This window comes from Coenobita brevimanus, chromosome 43, assembly GCF_032717465.1.
Source record: "Coenobita brevimanus isolate Jiangsu-jjx chromosome 43, ASM3271746v2, whole genome shotgun sequence".
NCBI lineage: Eukaryota > Metazoa > Arthropoda > Malacostraca > Decapoda > Coenobitidae > Coenobita > Coenobita brevimanus.
In genome coordinates this window covers 9,420,780-9,430,745 of record NC_136996.1, presented here as the reverse complement: position 1 = coordinate 9,430,745, position 9,966 = coordinate 9,420,780, and the positions used below count along the sequence as shown (strand labels likewise).

At 38.6% G+C, this 9,966-nt stretch overlaps 1 non-coding gene across 1 annotated transcript; it reads left to right on the top strand.

Moving 5' to 3' along the window:
• Window positions 1-8,457: 8,457 nt before the first annotated feature.
• On the top strand, window positions 8,458-8,576 carry LOC145397916 (5S ribosomal RNA). The gene has a single exon (XR_013897052.1). It is a non-coding gene; the product is annotated as a 5S ribosomal RNA (ribosomal RNA).
• Window positions 8,577-9,966: the final 1,390 nt, after the last annotated feature.

The following is a 9,966-nucleotide window of genomic DNA, read 5'->3' as shown; positions in this document are numbered from 1 at the left end:
AATGGAGGATGCCGTTAGGCACATGGACTTATTTTTTTTCCCTTTGTTTTTCCTTCCTCCACTCATTATCTAAAAAAAATAAAATAAATCTATCTACCAAGGCTACTGAAGAAGGGCTACAGGACCCGAAATCGCGAACTAGCAAGAGATGAAATGGAAGGAACAGACTACGACGAAATTATACAAACTAGCTGACAAGACTGAGACACTCCTGAGGTGTAAAGAAAATATAGGGAAAAAAATATACAATGCAGAACTTGCAATCACTTTCAGCGACGTATGTATAGGAGATAATCTCTTGCTTATATACACCCTTAATATCTGTCTTTCTGTCTGTCTGTCTCTGTCTCTGTCTCTCTCTCTCTCTCTCTCTCTCTGTCTGTCTCTCTCTCTCTCTCTCTCTCTCTCTCTCTCTCTCTCTCTCTCTCTATATATATATATATATATATATATATATATATATACAGTATATATATATATACTATATATATATATATATATATATATATATATATATATATATATATATATATATATATATATATATATATATACGGGTATATATATATATACTGTATATGGAGCCTCTGTGGTACAGTGGTAAAGTGTGCGTTTTCGTACACTGGAGGACGAGGGTTCGCGCCCCGCCAGGGTAATAAACTTAAGGAGCGTTCTTCTGGCCACGTACTGCGTTGGCGAACATCAGTGGTGCTGTGGTTGAACCAGTGTTGCATATTATATAGTATGCTTGCACCCAGTTGACTTGAGCGTGCCGATTACACTTGGTTCACAGTCTACACACACATCCAAAGCCACTACAATACACTTACAAGCACTTCTCACCCTACATGCAATCTCTACCAGACACCCTAAGTCACTTGGTACAGATACATTGGCTGTATCATCCCACTTCAGTTGGGATAGGCCAGTCCTGCAGTGGACACTCAAACGGCTGATGAGATGAGATGATATATATATATATATATATATATATTTATATGTGTGTGTTTTAAAACTAATTAACAGGTAAAGATCCTCTATGAGAAGAAAGTTAAACATGAGATTGTTTGGTTCACTTGATATGTCTGTGTGTACAATGATTAACCCGCCGCGTCCCGGCTAATTTTTCATCGATGACCCCCCCTCCCAGTCCCGGTAGATTTTCTCTTATTTTCTTTTTGTTAAAACCTCCGCTTCTCATGAGAAACATCGAAAATTCAGAGAAATTTCTCGCCTGAGCTTAGAAATGCCCGGTTCAGGTGACTCTACCCTCAGCTGGTACCGTGTTCTCTTGAGCCAGACTCCAGAGAAGATGTTTTCTATGGGAGGGGTAACTAATCCAAACCACTCAGAATAGGTTGATATTTATTTATTTGGTACGATTTTATATGTAGTACAGGAGTATGTTGGTTTTCACATAGTAATATAGGCAATATAAGTGTTGTTTCACTCACCAAACACATTAACATACCTCACCTTCCTTGGCGACGTTACCTCCTCATCACCTCTGATCGTTTCTTCCTCTGGCGCCACATAAACTTTGTCCTCCACATTGTCATCGACTGGGGAATCACTCCCGCCTTGAACTTTGTACTGTGGTGCAATATGTCTTTACTGGCCAGGTCACTGGTAACAGGTGAGTTGCCGAGACAATGGAATGCGGGGGGGGGGAGGTCATGCAGGGTAAGACATTGTCCCTTCCCGGCCTTGGGTAGAGGAAGGTGTCCCGTGTATACGTACCAAAAATCATGTGGGATATTTGAAAAATGTTCAAATGCCGGACCTTACAATTGCAGTGCATTTATGAACGTCAACGGGAGTCACAGTGACAAACCATTCGGGCGCATATGTACGTCAACAGGACGGGGCGGGGTAAGGCTGCAGGCAATAAAAAGAAAGGAAAGTTGGACTAAGGAAGACAGTTTCTGAGTTACTGGGTATATGTTTGAAGGGCAGAAAGTAATGGTTAACTTTTGAATTAACCACCTCTGTTGCTACATGCCCTCCATATTGGGCAAGAGATGCAAGTAGAGAACTGGGAAGAGATACAACACTGTGGCTAAGGTAGAGACTTAGAAGAGATACTGACACGTGTGTGTGTGTGTGTGTGTGTGTAAAACAATATTTAGGAGCAATTCTGTACTGGGATGGAGTTATGCCAATTAAGGACTGAAGAACAAGTTGTTGGTTTAGTTAAAAGAGCTGCATATAAATCCGCATTTTCTACGCACCTCCTGAAATTACACGTTGTAACAAAGAATTTGTTTCTTCAATTTTTGTAGTCTTGTTTGTCAAAGTTTTCCACGCTGATTCCAATGATGTTTGTTTTGTTAGTCTATCTGTAGGTTTTTGTCAATATTTGACAATTGTTTATTTCCAGTCTTGTTACCACGTGCTGATGTGATGGCTGATATATCACTTACCACATCACACACACACACACACACACACACACACACACACACACACACACACACACACACACACACACACACACACACACACACACACACACACACACACACACACACACACACACACACACACACACACACACACACACACACACACACACACACACACACACACACACACACTAATAAGCTGATATGACCATTATTGTGTCATGCAATGCAGATCGAGTCAGTGCATTAGATGGGCTAATCTCACATTATTAGTCTGGCTTGTCGACGTGTTTTTGAGCTGTTCCTAATGGTGTTTCTATTGATGAGAATGACCAATAGATGTTCTTGCAAGCTGTCGGCCGATACATTTTGTTATGTATGTGGAGAATATATTGGATCAAAGATGATCAAACACAAAATCCACCTTGATACCAAATTTGCTCATGCATACAAAGCATTTCTTGGCGTGGCAATGGGCGATCAGTATAAGGATTGGGCTTCACACTACACTTGTGGTAGCTGTTGCTCTACACCTGAAGCTTGGCTACGAGGAGCGAGAAAGAATTTGCCTTTCGCAGTCCCGAAAGTGTGGCGAGAGCCTTCGAATCACCACGATGATTGTTATTTTTGCATGGTCGATATAAGTGGTGCGAAGTGCGTTATGGGCAGAAAGAACATTGTATATCCAAATTTGCCTTCTTCAATCTCTCTGGTGCCTCACAACGATGAGCCGGCTATTCCTGTCCCTCCTGCAGATGGCGATGAGTTTCTGTATATCCGATGAATGTTTCCCAAGTTGAGGGTGGCAAAAATGACGGCTGGCAAATAGTCACAGAGCCGCAAGTTCGAATAATGCTTGCAGTTCGTGAACTCCAGGGTAAAATGACCGATGATGAAGAGCACACTTGGAATGCTTTCAGAGGGGTTGTGGAAGGTTTTCTTGGTAACCAGAGGACACCAGATTTCTTACAGCTCGTTGATGACCTGATCGGCGTATTCCATCGACTTGGATGCAGAATGTCAATCAAATTGCACTATCTGCATTTCCACCTTGATTTCTTTAAAAGGAACTTGGATGCAGTCAGCGAGGAGCATGGCGAACGATTCCACCAGGATATTCTGCTGATGGAAACCAGATATCAGGGCAGGTGGAACGAGGTGATGATGGGCGATTACGTTTGGGGATTGTTGCGCGATTGTCCTCACAGCTACAGAAGAAGGTCAAGATCAAAAGTGCATTTCTAGATACTGTGTGCTCTGCATTCCTTGTGGTGTTACTGTTTGCTCATTTTCTTGCTATATTAATTATACACACCCACAAAGATATAAATTCTTAGACTTTCTCAACATTCTCGAAATGGTAACAAGTTGCAGTTCCTGTCCTTGTACGATACATATGTTGTTGGATAATTCCTGTAACTCTAGATTTACACAAAAACAAATAGCATGTTCTGAATCTACACGTTGACATTGATCAGAAATAGCAAAAAAATCAACATAAACAAAAAGTTGGTTCAAGTTTGTTACATAGTGTTATATATCAGTTATTATTCAGCCCATTATTTTTTCGTCTTAATATATAATTGCGAGTGCTGATGATTATACATGAGAGTAAACAGCACTATTTATGAGTGAAAAATATTTTGTGCAAAAACAAAATGTTTCAGTAGCCTATATATCAATATTACTGGGGAAAAACTATCCTTTGAGATGATTCAGGATATATCATATACTAACAGACATGCTTGACTTAATCCCTTTGAAAAAATGTGTAAAGTATTTTTTACAAGTGGTGCCAGTTGAGTTCATAAAGCAGCCAATAGGGCTTTTGTAAACATATTTTTCTTGTCATTCATTATCTGGGACTCCAACTTCTGTATTAATACAGCTCTTGATAACCTGATCGAAGGTGAATTATTATTTTGGAATATATATATATATATATATATATATATATATATATATATATATATATATATATATATATATATATATATATATATATATATATATATATATATATATATATATATATATATATATATATATATATATATATATATAAAATATATATATATATATATATATATATATATATATATATATATATATATATATATATATATATATATATATATATATATAAAATATATATATATATATATATATATATATATATATATATATATATATATATATATATATTATATATATATATACAGTATATATATATGTATATACAGTATATATATGTATATACAGTATATATATATATATATATATATATATATATATATATATATATATATATATATATATATATACTGTATATACATATATGTGCTGTATATACATATATATATACTGTATATATATATATTATATATATATATATATATATATATATATATATATATATATATATATATATATACTGTATATATATATATATATATATATATATATATATATATATATATATATATATATATATCAGTTATGCACCGCAAATAAAAATTCACCTCTGCAAACGCAAACCCGGAAACTCAGACCATTAAGTTCCGAAACCGCAAATCCATTCACCTCTGGAAATCCAAATCCGCAAACTCAAACCATTACCTTCTGAAACCGCATATCCGCACACTTTTTTTAAATTTTCGGTTTTACAGTGCTAACACAAACCATTTGTATCCCTTTCAGTACCCCGGCTTCTGTTTCCTTTTATTCAGGATACCATTAGAGGATTTTATTAAGTTTAGCGTGATAATTTTCGTATTCAGGGGGTTAAAAATCATCTCCAGTTACTCATCCACCAAAATTATACCTTTGTTTACCCTATTCTGACTAACAATAGGTGACTTTATGAAGTTTGGAAATTGTTTGTAGTACTGAATGGGATATATAAAATTAATTTATTGTAAAACTAAACGATATACAGTATTTTAAAAATTATCGTATTAGTATATTAGACTGTTTTACTACAAAAAAGGGCAAATCATTCACTGTTGTAGATAAATTAATTAAATAATTACACATTACAGCTCACACTTGACAAGTTGACACACCAATCCACCGCTGTTCTTCGGATCTAACGTCCTCAGTCCTCACTCCCCAGTCACAGTCAGTTTCTTCCAACAAGTGAGACAACGCCATCTTGAGCAAGTCCATGTTGCCGTTCATATAAACAAACTGTTCAAAGTTTTCAGAGGTAAGGCTGGTTTGCGGGCAGGTTTGCATTTGCGAAAAGACTTCCGCAAACGCAAGACCGCAACTTTACGTAAAATCTGTCGCAAACGCCAATCCACAAACAAAATCACACTTCTGCTGATGCGGAATGTGCGGTAGTAGTAGCAGTAGTTGTTCCCTAGGCAGTCTGGCGGAACAGCCCTGAGTCCCTTAGGAAGGCCATGGCCGAGACCGGGCTTTCCCACAGAGCTCTCAAAGAGTGTATGTTGTGTTGTTGGCGTAGGTGACTGTGTGCAATGCAGTCTTCCATAATGTGCTTAATAGTATGGGGTGCTGTGTTGCATCCTGGACAGGCTTCAGCGACGGAGTCATCCAGCCTCTTCCGGTAGCTTAAGAGGGCTGGATGGTACCCACATCTCAGCCTGGCCAAATGGACCCTGTCCTCACGAGGGAGATAGGATTCAGAAGGGTGGATGTCAGGAAGCCGTGCATGCAGCTGTGTGTTGTCTTTAAGTGACTGAATGGAGCGGCGAGTGATCTGAGTGTAGATATGCTTCCGGAAGCTGGTCTGAGGTGGGCGAGGGGGGGAGATGACAGTATTTGTGAATGGTATCGTGTGTTGGGTGTTGTTTTGATATTCCTTGATGTGGGTGGATGTGCTGCCATGTAATATAGTGAATGTTGTGGGTTTGTGGAGGCTGTAGCAAGAAACTGGGTGCCTCTCATGTCTAGGTGATCCTTGACTTTGAGGACTTTGGTTTCTTGATGTAGGTGGTCTGCGGGTGTAGTAGCTGTGCAGCCTGTGATTATTTTTAGGGCCTTGTTCTGTATGGTCTGTAGAGTGTTGTAGTGTGTTTTGGTGAGGTTAGAAGCTCAGGCAGGGCTTGCATAATTCATCACTGAACGTATGTATTGTTTCTATACTGTGTTGGTGGTTTCTTTGTTGTGTCCGAATGTTGTATGGGCAAGTGACCTCAATGCATTGAGTCTTGGTGTTATTTTATTTTTCATGTTTGTGATGTGTTGTTTAATGTGGAAGTGCCCAACACTGATATATATATATATATATATATATATATATATATATATATATATATATATATATATATATATATATATATATATATATATATATATATATATATCGGAGTAGCGGCTTCTCAAAATTCGTCAATGCACCCCTACTTATACTAGGCTTTCACTGAAGAAGTATCACAGAGAGTAGATGGAGAATTGGCCAGGGCCAGGACTATTCTAGAAATTTGACATATCGCCAAAATTTGTTTTTTAAATTAGATTCTTTACTTACCATTCAGTACAAGCCCAGCACTGTGGAGAACGTTGTCGCTTAAAGCCTTGCAGGAAGGGTACATGAGAGCAACGGGATACACTGATCCAAACATTGGGCAAAAATTTTCATACAAGTACAATTTCAAGTACAGTAAGGAAACATGACGGCACATGGGGAAAAATAAAGGTGAAGAAATACGATTTTTTAACAATTTATTTAGATTCTTTTTGCTTACCATTCAGGTGGTAGGTGGTGGCGGCCATCATCCACTCACTTGATGTTGTCCTGCCTACTTCTTCCTTCCCTTGTCTCCTTCTGTCTGCGTCTGCCCACTTCTCTTTCTGCTTCTCCCTTTTTCCTCCGTCACTTTTTATTATACTTCTTTCCACTTCACATGGCTGTGCACCGAGTGACAAACCTAATGGTTTCCTGTAACCTACTAAACCATTTACAACGCTTGTGGTAACCATATGACCAAATTTCGGGGTGAAGTGGAGCATACTGTGGGGCCCCAGTTAGCTAAGTGGTGATGCAAATGCTGCATCCTTCCCGGAGCTAAACCTCCACACAATTCCTCGGGCCTTACTGTGGTGAAGCACTATCGACCGCAAAGGACCTTCGTTCCATGCTGGGGACAACCGTGCAGGGGCGGTTCCTTGTCACCGGTTCATGGGTGCGCCATACAGACTGGGGATGATCATCAACAACAACAACCTATCATTGAACACATTTCCCAACACTCTAGACATAATCGCTGATGGTGAAGCAGGAAGGGAAATGTTAGAATTACATAAGACACCCTTGGAACTTTATCAATAGGTCAGTTTTCTTTGAAAAATGTACAATGCTCTGCTCATTCTCAATGGTAAACTAACCAGTATTTAATTTATACGGAGTTTGTAATAATTACTTCTATTCCTTTTACGCCCTAAGGTACTGATGTATTTTATTTCAATTAATTATTTTTATATTTTCCTCTCCTGCACCCTCTCCTGCTTGGCCTTCAGGGACAGTGTTCCCCAGAGTGTTGGGGCTTGTACTATATGGTGAATAAAGGTCCCCCCCCCCCCGAAAAGAAAAAAAAACGAATAATGCATTATAAAAGGAAAATGTTAATCTTCGGTAATTACTGAAAGTTTATCATCATTATTAACAGCTTTACGCAAAACTTCCAACAGCATGTTTATAAGTACAGCATTTCGACAACCTACTAATTTACGCATCACATATACACCCGCGTTGAATTTGTTGATACAGTAGTCTACCACAGAGCTCCAAGTAAACTACACACAGCCTACATAAGTTCGAGTTATTATTAGTAGCTCCTCTGACGACAAAAATGTAACTAATACGGTATATACTGGGACTTTAAGAAAGGGGTTTGATGGTGATGAGGATTGTGCACAGGGTGTGTCATTATGATTTCAGATTTAGCACCTTTTTCTGTTCTTTTAAGATACTGAACATCAAACCTGGTGATTTAAAAATTTAAGCAAATATTTCACGCAGTTCTTCCAGTGTTTGTTTACTGATTATAAATATTCAGGACGAAAGGTAAATAAAATAAGAAATTTTACCAACGGCCATACCACGTTGAGTACACCGTTTCCCGTCCGATCAGCGAAGTTAAGCAACGTTGGGTCTGGTTAGTACTTGGATGGGTGACCGCCTGGGAACACCAGATGATGTTGGCATAACGTTCTCCCTACGTGTCAAGGGGGGTTGGTGGAGGATTAGTGCCCCTCCCTGTAAAAAAAAACAATTAACTCTAAGCCCTTTGCCACCCCGTTTGGGATACATGGCGTCTGGCAATGAATGAAATGAATGTATATTTTAGTTCACACCGAAACCCCTTCTCCAAATCAATCAATCAGTCATTTCCTGTGGCACCCTCGGGGATGCATAGGGCCTCGATGAACTCACCACCACATCCTATCTTGTGCTAACTCCTCAAGATCTCCCCAACACTCATCTCCAGCTTCCCGTCTCATTGTCCTCACCCACGTCTCTTTTGGCCTTCCTCTACCTCTCCTACCAAGTGCCACCCACCCTGGTGTACCTCGTACTATTCCCTGTCTCCTGTACACATGTCCTAGCCACTTCCATCGTGAGAATCTAACATATTCATCGATCGGCTGCACTCCCGTTATTTCTCTAATTCTACTATTTGGTATCCTTTCCCACTACTTAACTCCTAATATTCTTCTAAGTGCTTTATTTTCAAACACCAAGAATTTATTTTCCATAGTCACTGTGCTGTACCAAGACTTGTGTCCATAAATTAAGATACTCCTAACCATTACCTTATAAAGTTTGATTTTTGTATGCACAGAGAAATTGTTATTATTCCAAATATTTTTAAGCATTCCCATTGCCTGATTAGCCTTCTTTAACCTTTCCTCGAATTCAAAGTTCAAAGAACCATCCTTGGCTAAATAAGTACCTAAATATTTAAACCTATCAACTTGCTTTACAACCATACCTCCAATTACACATTCCTGTGCATTTTCCATATTCATATTGATTATTTCAGTTTTTCCACAATTAATAACCAAACCCACCTTGCGACCTTCACTCACCAAACAGTCCAACACTCTCTGCATCTCTTCTGGCCCATCACAAATCAAAACTATATCATCTGCATAATCTAAATCCAAAAGTTTCCTGTTCTCTCCCCAAAGTATACCTGCACCGGTTTCTGTTCCAACGCGTTTCATAATGTAATCAATGACCAATATAAATAGTAAAGGCGATAGAACACCACCTTGAATTACTCCGGACTTGACTTCAAACGAATCACTCAGACAACCATCAACCATCACTTTACAAAATGTGTCCTCATGCATGTTCATAATGACCCTCACAAACTCCTCTGGTATTCCATAATGTCTCATGATCTTCCCCATAGACTCTCTCGAAACACTATCAAAAGCCTTTTCAAAATCAACAAAACAAAGACTTAACGGTACTCTCATTTCATTAACTTGCTGCATCAAATGCCTAACTATAAAGATCTGATCATTGCAACCACGTCCCTTTCTAAAACCAGCCTGTTCATCCCTCAGAATACCCTCAACCACCGGC